This window comes from Halictus rubicundus, unplaced genomic scaffold (assembly GCF_050948215.1).
Source record: "Halictus rubicundus isolate RS-2024b unplaced genomic scaffold, iyHalRubi1_principal scaffold0067, whole genome shotgun sequence".
Lineage (NCBI taxonomy): Eukaryota > Metazoa > Arthropoda > Insecta > Hymenoptera > Halictidae > Halictus > Halictus rubicundus.
Window position 1 is genome coordinate 940,829 of NW_027488608.1, and position 9,149 is coordinate 949,977.

Sequence of the window (9,149 nt, forward strand, 5' to 3'; positions counted from 1 at the left end):
ATAGACGATAGGATAGGACAGAGGATTGGATAGGATAGAGGATAGGATAGGATAGAGGATAGGATAGGATAGAGGATAGGATAGAGGATAGGATATGATAGAGTATACGATATTATAGAGGGTAGGATAGGATAGAGCATAGGATAGGGGATTGGATAGGATAGGATAGATGATAGGCTAGGATAGAGGATAGGATAGAGGATAGGATAGAGGATAGAATAGAGGATAGGATAGAGGATAGGATAGAGGATAGGATAGGATAGAGGACAGGATAGGATAGAGGATAGGATAGGATAGAGGATTGGATAGGATACAGGAAAGGATAGGATTGAGGATGGATGATAGGATAGGATATAGGATAGGATAGTACAGAGGATAGGATAGGGGATTTGATAGGATAGAGGATAGGATAGGGGATTTGATAGGATAGAGGATAGTATAGGATAGAAGATAGGATAGGATAGAGGATAGGATAGGATAGAGAATCGGGTAGGATAGAGGATAGGATAGGATAGAGGATAGGATAAGTAAGAGGATAGGATAGGATAGAGGATAGTATAGACGAAAGGATAGGATTGATGATGGGATAGGATAGAGGATAGGATAGGATAGAGGATAGGATTGGATAGAGGATAGGATAGGATAGAGGATAGGATAGGATAGAGGATAGGATAGGATAGAGGATAGGATAGGATAGAGGATAGGATAGGATAGAGGATAGGATAGGATAGAGGATAGGATAGGATAGAGGATTGGATAGGATACAGGATAGGATAGGATAGAGGATAGGATAGGGGATTTAATACTATAGAGGATAGGATGGGGGATTTGATAGGATAGTTGATAGGATAGGATAGAAGATAGGATAGGATAGAGGATAGGATAGGATAGAGGATAGGATAGAATAGAGGATAGGATAGGATAGAGGATTGGATAGAGGATAGGATAGGATAGAGGATATTATAGGATAGAGGATATGATAGGGTAGAGGATACGCTAGGATAGAGGATTGGATAGGATAGATGATAGGATAGGGTAGAGGAATGGGATATGATACAGTATAGGATAGGATAGGGGATTTAATAGGATAGAGGATAGGATAGGATAGAAGATAGGATAGGATAGAGGATAGAGGATAGGATAGGATAGAGGATAGGATAGGATAGAGGATAGGATAGGATAGAGGATAGGATAGGATAGAGGATAGGATAGGATAGAGGATAGGATAGGATAGATGATAGGATAGACGATAGGATAGGATAGAGGATAGGATAGGATAGAGGATAGGATAGGATAGAGGATAGGATAAGTAAGAGGATAGGATAGGATGGAGGATAGGATAAGTAAGAGGATAGGATAGGATAGAGGATAGGATAAGTAGGAGGATAGGATAGGATAGAGGATAGTATAGGCGAAAGGATAGGATTGATGATGGGATAGGATAGAGGATAGGATAGGATAGAGGATAGGATTGTATAGAGGATAGGATAGGATAGAGGATAGGATAGGATAGAGGATAGGATAAGTAAGAGGATAGGATAGGATAGAGGATAGTATAGACGAAAGGATAGGATCGATGATGGGATAGGATAGAGGATAGGATAGGATAGAGGATAAGATTGGATAGAGGATAGGATAGGATAGAGGATAGGATAGGATAGAGGATAGGATAAGTAAGAGGATAGGATAGGATAGAGGATAGGATTGGATAGAGGATAGGATAGGATAGAGGATAGGATAGGATAGAGGATAGGATAAGTAAGAGGATAGGATAGAATAGAGGATAGGATAGGATAGAGGAAAGGATAGGATAGAGGATAGGATTGGATAGAGGATAAGATAGGATAGAGGATAGGATAAGATAGAGGACAGGATAGGATAGAGGATAGGATACGATAGAGGATAGGATAGGATAGAGTATAGGATACGATAGAGGATAGGATAGGATAGAGTATAGGATAGGATAGAGGATAGGATAGGATAGGATAGGATAGAGGATAGGATAGGATAGTTGATAGGATAGGATAGAGGATAGGATAGGATAGTTGATAGGATAGGATAGAGGATAGGATACGATAGAACATACGATATTATAGAAAAAAGGATACGATAGAGGATAGGATAGGATAGGATAGAGGATAGGATATGGGATTGCCTAGGATAGAGGATAGGATAGGATAGAGGATCGGATAGGATAGAGGATAGGATAGGATAGAGGATAGGATAAGTAAGAGGATACGATAGGATAGAGGATAGTATAGACGAAAGGATAGGATTGATGATGGGATAGGATAGAGGATAGGATAGGATAGAGGATAGGATTGGATAGAGGATAAGATAGGATAGAGGATAGGATGAAATAGAGGACAGGATAGGATACAGGATAGGATACGATTGAGGATAGGATAGGATAGAGTATAGGATACGATAGAGGATAGGATAGGATAGAGTATAGGATAGAGGATAGGATAGAGGATATGATAGGATAGTTGATAGGATAGTTGATAGGATAGGATAGTTGATTTGATAGGATAGAGGATAGGATAGGATAGTTGATAGGATAGGATAGAGGATAGGATACGATAGAACATACGATATTATAGAAAAATGGATACGATAGAGGATAGGATAGGATAGAGGATAGGATATGGGAATGCCTAGGATAGAGGATAGGATAGGATAGAGGATCGGATAGGATAGAGGATAGGATAGGATAGAGGATAGGATAAGTAAGAGGATAGGTTAGGATAGAGGATAGGATAAGTAAGAGGATAGGTTAGGATAGAGGATAGTATAGACGAAAGGATAGGATTGATGATGGGATAGGATAGAGGATAGGATAGGATAGAGAATAGGATTGGATAGAGGATAGGATAGGATAGAGGATAGGATAGGATAGAGGATAGGATAGGATAGAGGATAGGATAGGATAGAGGATAGGATAGGATAGAGGATAGGATAGGATAGAGGATTGGATAGGATACAGGATAGGATAGGATAGAGGATAGGATAGGGGATTTAATACTATAGAGGATAGGATAGGGGATTTGATAGGATAGTTGATAGGATAGGATAGAAGATAGGATAGGATAGAGGATAGGATAGGATAGAGGATAGGATAGAATAGAGGATAGGATAGGATAGAGGATTGGATAGAGGATAGGATAGGATAGAGGATATTATAGGATAGAGGATATGATAGGGTAGAGGATACGCTAGGATAGAGGATTGGATAGGATAGATGATAGGATAGGGTAGAGGAATGGGATATGATACAGGATAGGATAGGATAGGGGATTTAATAGGATAGAGGATAGGATAGGATAGAAGATATGATAGGGTAGAGGATACGCTAGGATAGAGGATTGGATAGGATAGATGATAGGATAGGGTAGAGGAATGGGATATGATACAGGATAGGATAGGATAGGGGATTTAATAGGATAGAGGATAGGATAGGATAGAAGATAGGATAGGATAGAGGATAGAGGATAGGATAGGATAGAGGATAGGATAGGATAGAGGATAGGATAGGATAGATGATAGGATAGACGATAGGATAGGATACAGGATAGGATAGGATAGAGGATAGGATAGGATAGAGGATAGGATAAGTAAGAGGATAGGATAGGATAGAGGATAGTATAGGCGAAAGGATAGGAATGATGATGGGATAGGATAGAGGATAGGATAGGATAGAGGATAGGATTGTATAGAGGATAGGATAGGATAGAGGATAGGATAGGATAGAGGATAGGATAAGTAAGAGGATAGGATAGGATAGAGGATAGTATAGACGAAAGGATAGGATTGATGATGGGATAGGATAGAGGATAGGATAGGATAGAGGATAGGATAGGATAGAGGATAGGATAGGATAGAGGATAGGATAGGATAGAGGATAGGATAAGTAAGAGGATAGGATAGGATAGAGGATAGGATTGGATAGAGGATAGGATAGGATAGAGGATAGGATAGGATAGAGGATAGGATAAGTAAGAGGATAGGATAGAATAGAGGATAGGATAGGATAGAGGAAAGGATAGGATAGAGGATAGGATTGGATAGAGGATAAGATAGGATAGAGGATAGGATAAGATAGAGGACAGGATAGGATAGAGGATAGGATACGATAGAGGATAGGATAGGATAGAGTATAGGATACGATAGACGATAGGATAGGATAGAGTATAGGATAGGATAGAGGATAGGATAGGATAGAGGATAGGATAGGATAGAGGATTGGATAGAGGATAGGATAGGATAGAGGATATTATAGGATAGAGGATATGATAGGGTAGAGGATACGCTAGGATAGAGGATTGGATAGGATAGATGATAGGATAGGGTAGAGGAATGGGATATGATACAGGATAGGATAGGATAGGGGATTTAATAGGATAGAGGATAGGATAGGATAGAAGATAGGATAGGATAGAGGATAGAGGATAGGATAGGATAGAGGATAGGATAGGATAGAGGATAGGATAGGATTGATGATAGGATAGACGATAGGATAGGATAGAGGATAGGATAGGATAGAGGATAGGATAGGATAGAGGATAGGATAAGTAAGAGGATAGGATAGGATAGAGGATAGTATAGGCGAAAGGATAGGATTGAAGATGGGATAGGATAGAGGATAGGATAGGATAGAGGATAGGATTGTATAGAGGATAGGATAGGATAGAGGATAGGATAGGATAGAGGATAGGATAAGTAAGAGGATAGGATAGGATAGAGGATAGTATAGACGAAAGGATAGGATTGATGATGGGATAGGATAGAGGATAGAATAGGATAGAGGATAGGATAGGATAGAGGATAGGATAGGATAGAGAATAGGATAGGATAGAGGATAGGGTAAGTAAGAGGATAGGATAGGATAGAGGATAGGATTGGATAGAGGATAGGATAGGATAGAGGATAGGATAGGATAGAGGATAGGATAAGTAAGAGGATAGGATAGAATAGAGGATAGGATAGGATAGAGGAAAGGATAGGATAGAGGATAGGATTGGATAGAGGATAAGATAGGATAGAGGATAGGATAAGATAGAGGACAGGATAGGATAGAGGATAGGATACGATAGAGGATAGGATAGGATAGAGTATAGGATACGATAGAGGATAGGATTGGATAGAGGATAGGATAGGATAGAGGATAGGATAGGATAGAGGATAGGATAAGTAAGAGGATAGGATAGGATAGAGGATAGTATAGGCGAAAGGATAGGATTGATGATGGGATAGGATAGAGGATAGGATAGGATAGAGGATAGGATTGGATAGAGGATAGGATAGGATAGAGGATAGGATAGGATAGAGGATAGGATAAGTAAGAGGATAGGATAGGATAGAGGATAGTATAGACGAAAGGATAAGATTGATGATGGGATAGGATAGAAGATAGGATAGGATAGAGGATAGGATTGGATAGAGGATAGGATAGGATAGAGGATAGGATAGGATAGAGGATAGGATAAGTAAGAGGATAGGATAGGATAGAGGATAGGATTGGATAGAGGATAGGATAGGATAGAGGATAGGATAGGATAGAGGATAGGATAAGTAAGAGGATAGGATAGAATAGAGGATAGGATAGGATAGAGGAAAGGATAGGATAGAGGATAGGATTGGATAGAGGATAAGATAGGATAGAGGATAGGATAAGATAGAGGACAGGATAGGATAGAGGATAGGATACGATAGAGGATAGGATAGGATAGAGTATAGGATACGATAGAGGATAGGATAGGATAGAGTATAGGATAGGATAGACGATAGGATAGGATAGGATAGGATAGAGGATAGGATAGGATAATGGATAGGATAAGTAAGAGGATAGGATAGGATACAGGATAGTATAGGCAAAAGGATAGGATTGATGATGGGATAGGATAGAGGATAGGATAGGATAGAGGATAGGATTGTATAGAGGATAGGATAGGATAGAGGATAGGATAGGATAGTGGATAGGATAGGATAGAGGATAGGATAGGATAGATGATAGGACAGGATAGAGGATAGAATAGAGGATAGGATAGGATAGACGATAGGATAGGATAGAGGATAGGATAGGGTAGAGGATAGGATAGGATAGAGGATTGGATAGGATACAGGGTAGGATAGGATAGAGGATAGGATAGGATAGAGGATAGGATAGGATAGTGGATAGGATAGGATAGAAGATAGGATAGGATAGAGTATAGGATAGGATAGAGGATAGGATAGACGATAGGATAGGATAGAGGATAGGATAGGATAGAAGATAGGATAGGATAGAGGACAGGATACGGGATTTGATAGGATAGAGTATAGGATAGGATAGAAGATAGGATAGGATAGGGAATAGGACAGGATAGAGCATAGGATAGTAAAGAGGATAGGATAGGATAGAGGATAGGATAGGATAGAGGATAGGATAGGATGGAGGATAGGATAGTGGATAGGATATAGGATAGGATAGAGGATTGGATAGGATAGAGGATAGATGATAGGATAGTGGATTTGATAGGATAGAGGATAGGATAGGATAGAGGATAGGATAGGATAGAGGATAGGATAGGATAGAGGACAGGATAGGATAGAGGATAGGATAGGATAGAGGATAGGATAGGATAGAGGATAGGATAGGATAGAGGATAGGATAGGATAGAGGATAGGATTGGATAGAGGATAAGATAGGACAGAGGATAGGATACGATACAGGATAGGATAGGATAGAGTATAGGATACGATAGAAGATAGGATAGGATAGAGTATAGGATAGGATAGAGGATAGGATAGGATAGGATAGGATAGAGGATAGGATAGGATAGAGGATAGGATAAGTAAGAGGATAGGATAGGATAGAGGATAGGATAAGTAAGAGGATAGGATAGGATAGAGGATAGTATAGGCGAAAGGATAGGATTGATGATGGGATAGGATAGAGGATAGGATAGGATAGAGGATAGGATTGTATAGAGGATAGGATAGGATAGAGGATAGGATAGGATAGAGGATAGGATAAGTAAGAGGATAGGATAGAATAGAGGATAGGATAGGATAGAGGAAAGGATAGGATAGAGGATAGGATTGGATAGAGGATCAGATAGGATAGAGGATAGGACAAGATAGAGGACAGGATAGGATAGAGGATAGGATAGGATAGAGGATAGGATAAGTAAGAGGATAGGATAGAATAGAGGATAGGATAGGATAGAGGATAGGATAGGATAGAGGATAGGATAAGTAAGAGGATAGGATAGAATAGAGGATAGGATAGGATAGAGGAAAGGATAGGATAGAGGATAGGATTGGATAGAGGATAAGATAGGATAGAGGATAGGATAAGATAGAGGACAGGATAGGATAGAGGATAGGATACGATAGAGGATAGGATAGGATAGAGTATAGGATACGATAGAGGATAGGATAGGATAGAGTATAGGATAGGATAGAGGATAGGATAGGATAGAGGATAGGATAGGATAGAGGATTGGATAGAGGATAGGATAGGATAGAGGATATTATAGGATAGAGGATATGATAGGGTAGAGGATACGCTAGGATAGAGGATTGGATAGGATAGATGATAGGATAGGGTAGAGGAATGGGATATGATACAGGATAGGATAGGATAGGGGATTTAATAGGATAGAGGATAGGATAGGATAGAAGATAGGATAGGATAGAGGATAGAGGATAGGATAGGATAGAGGATAGGATAGGATAGAGGATAGGATAGGATTGATGATAGGATAGACGATAGGATAGGATAGAGGATAGGATAGGATAGAGGATAGGATAGGATAGAGGATAGGATAAGTAAGAGGATAGGATAGGATAGAGGATAGTATAGGCGAAAGGATAGGATTGAAGATGGGATAGGATAGAGGATAGGATAGGATAGAGGATAGGATTGTATAGAGGATAGGATAGGATAGAGGATAGGATAGGATAGAGGATAGGATAAGTAAGAGGATAGGATAGGATAGAGGATAGTATAGACGAAAGGATAGGATTGATGATGGGATAGGATAGAGGATAGAATAGGATAGAGGATAGGATAGGATAGAGGATAGGATAGGATAGAGAATAGGATAGGATAGAGGATAGGGTAAGTAAGAGGATAGGATAGGATAGAGGATAGGATTGGATAGAGGATAGGATAGGATAGAGGATAGGATAGGATAGAGGATAGGATAAGTAAGAGGATAGGATAGAATAGAGGATAGGATAGGATAGAGGAAAGGATAGGATAGAGGATAGGATTGGATAGAGGATAAGATAGGATAGAGGATAGGATAAGATAGAGGACAGGATAGGATAGAGGATAGGATACGATAGAGGATAGGATAGGATAGAGTATAGGATACGATAGAGGATAGGATTGGATAGAGGATAGGATAGGATAGAGGATAGGATAGGATAGAGGATAGGATAAGTAAGAGGATAGGATAGGATAGAGGATAGTATAGGCGAAAGGATAGGATTGATGATGGGATAGGATAGAGGATAGGATAGGATAGAGGATAGGATTGGATAGAGGATAGGATAGGATAGAGGATAGGATAGGATAGAGGATAGGATAAGTAAGAGGATAGGATAGGATAGAGGATAGTATAGACGAAAGGATAAGATTGATGATGGGATAGGATAGAAGATAGGATAGGATAGAGGATAGGATTGGATAGAGGATAGGATAGGATAGAGGATAGGATAGGATAGAGGATAGGATAAGTAAGAGGATAGGATAGGATAGAGGATAGGATTGGATAGAGGATAGGATAGGATAGAGGATAGGATAGGATAGAGGATAGGATAAGTAAGAGGATAGGATAGAATAGAGGATAGGATAGGATAGAGGAAAGGATAGGATAGAGGATAGGATTGGATAGAGGATAAGATAGGATAGAGGATAGGATAAGATAGAGGACAGGATAGGATAGAGGATAGGATACGATAGAGGATAGGATAGGATAGAGTATAGGATACGATAGAGGATAGGATAGGATAGAGTATAGGATAGGATAGAGGATAGGATAGGATAGGATAGGATAGAGGATAGGATAGGATAATGGATAGGATAAGTAAGAGGATAGGATAGGATACAGGATAGTATAGGCGAAAGGATAGGATTGATGATGGGATAGGATAGAGGA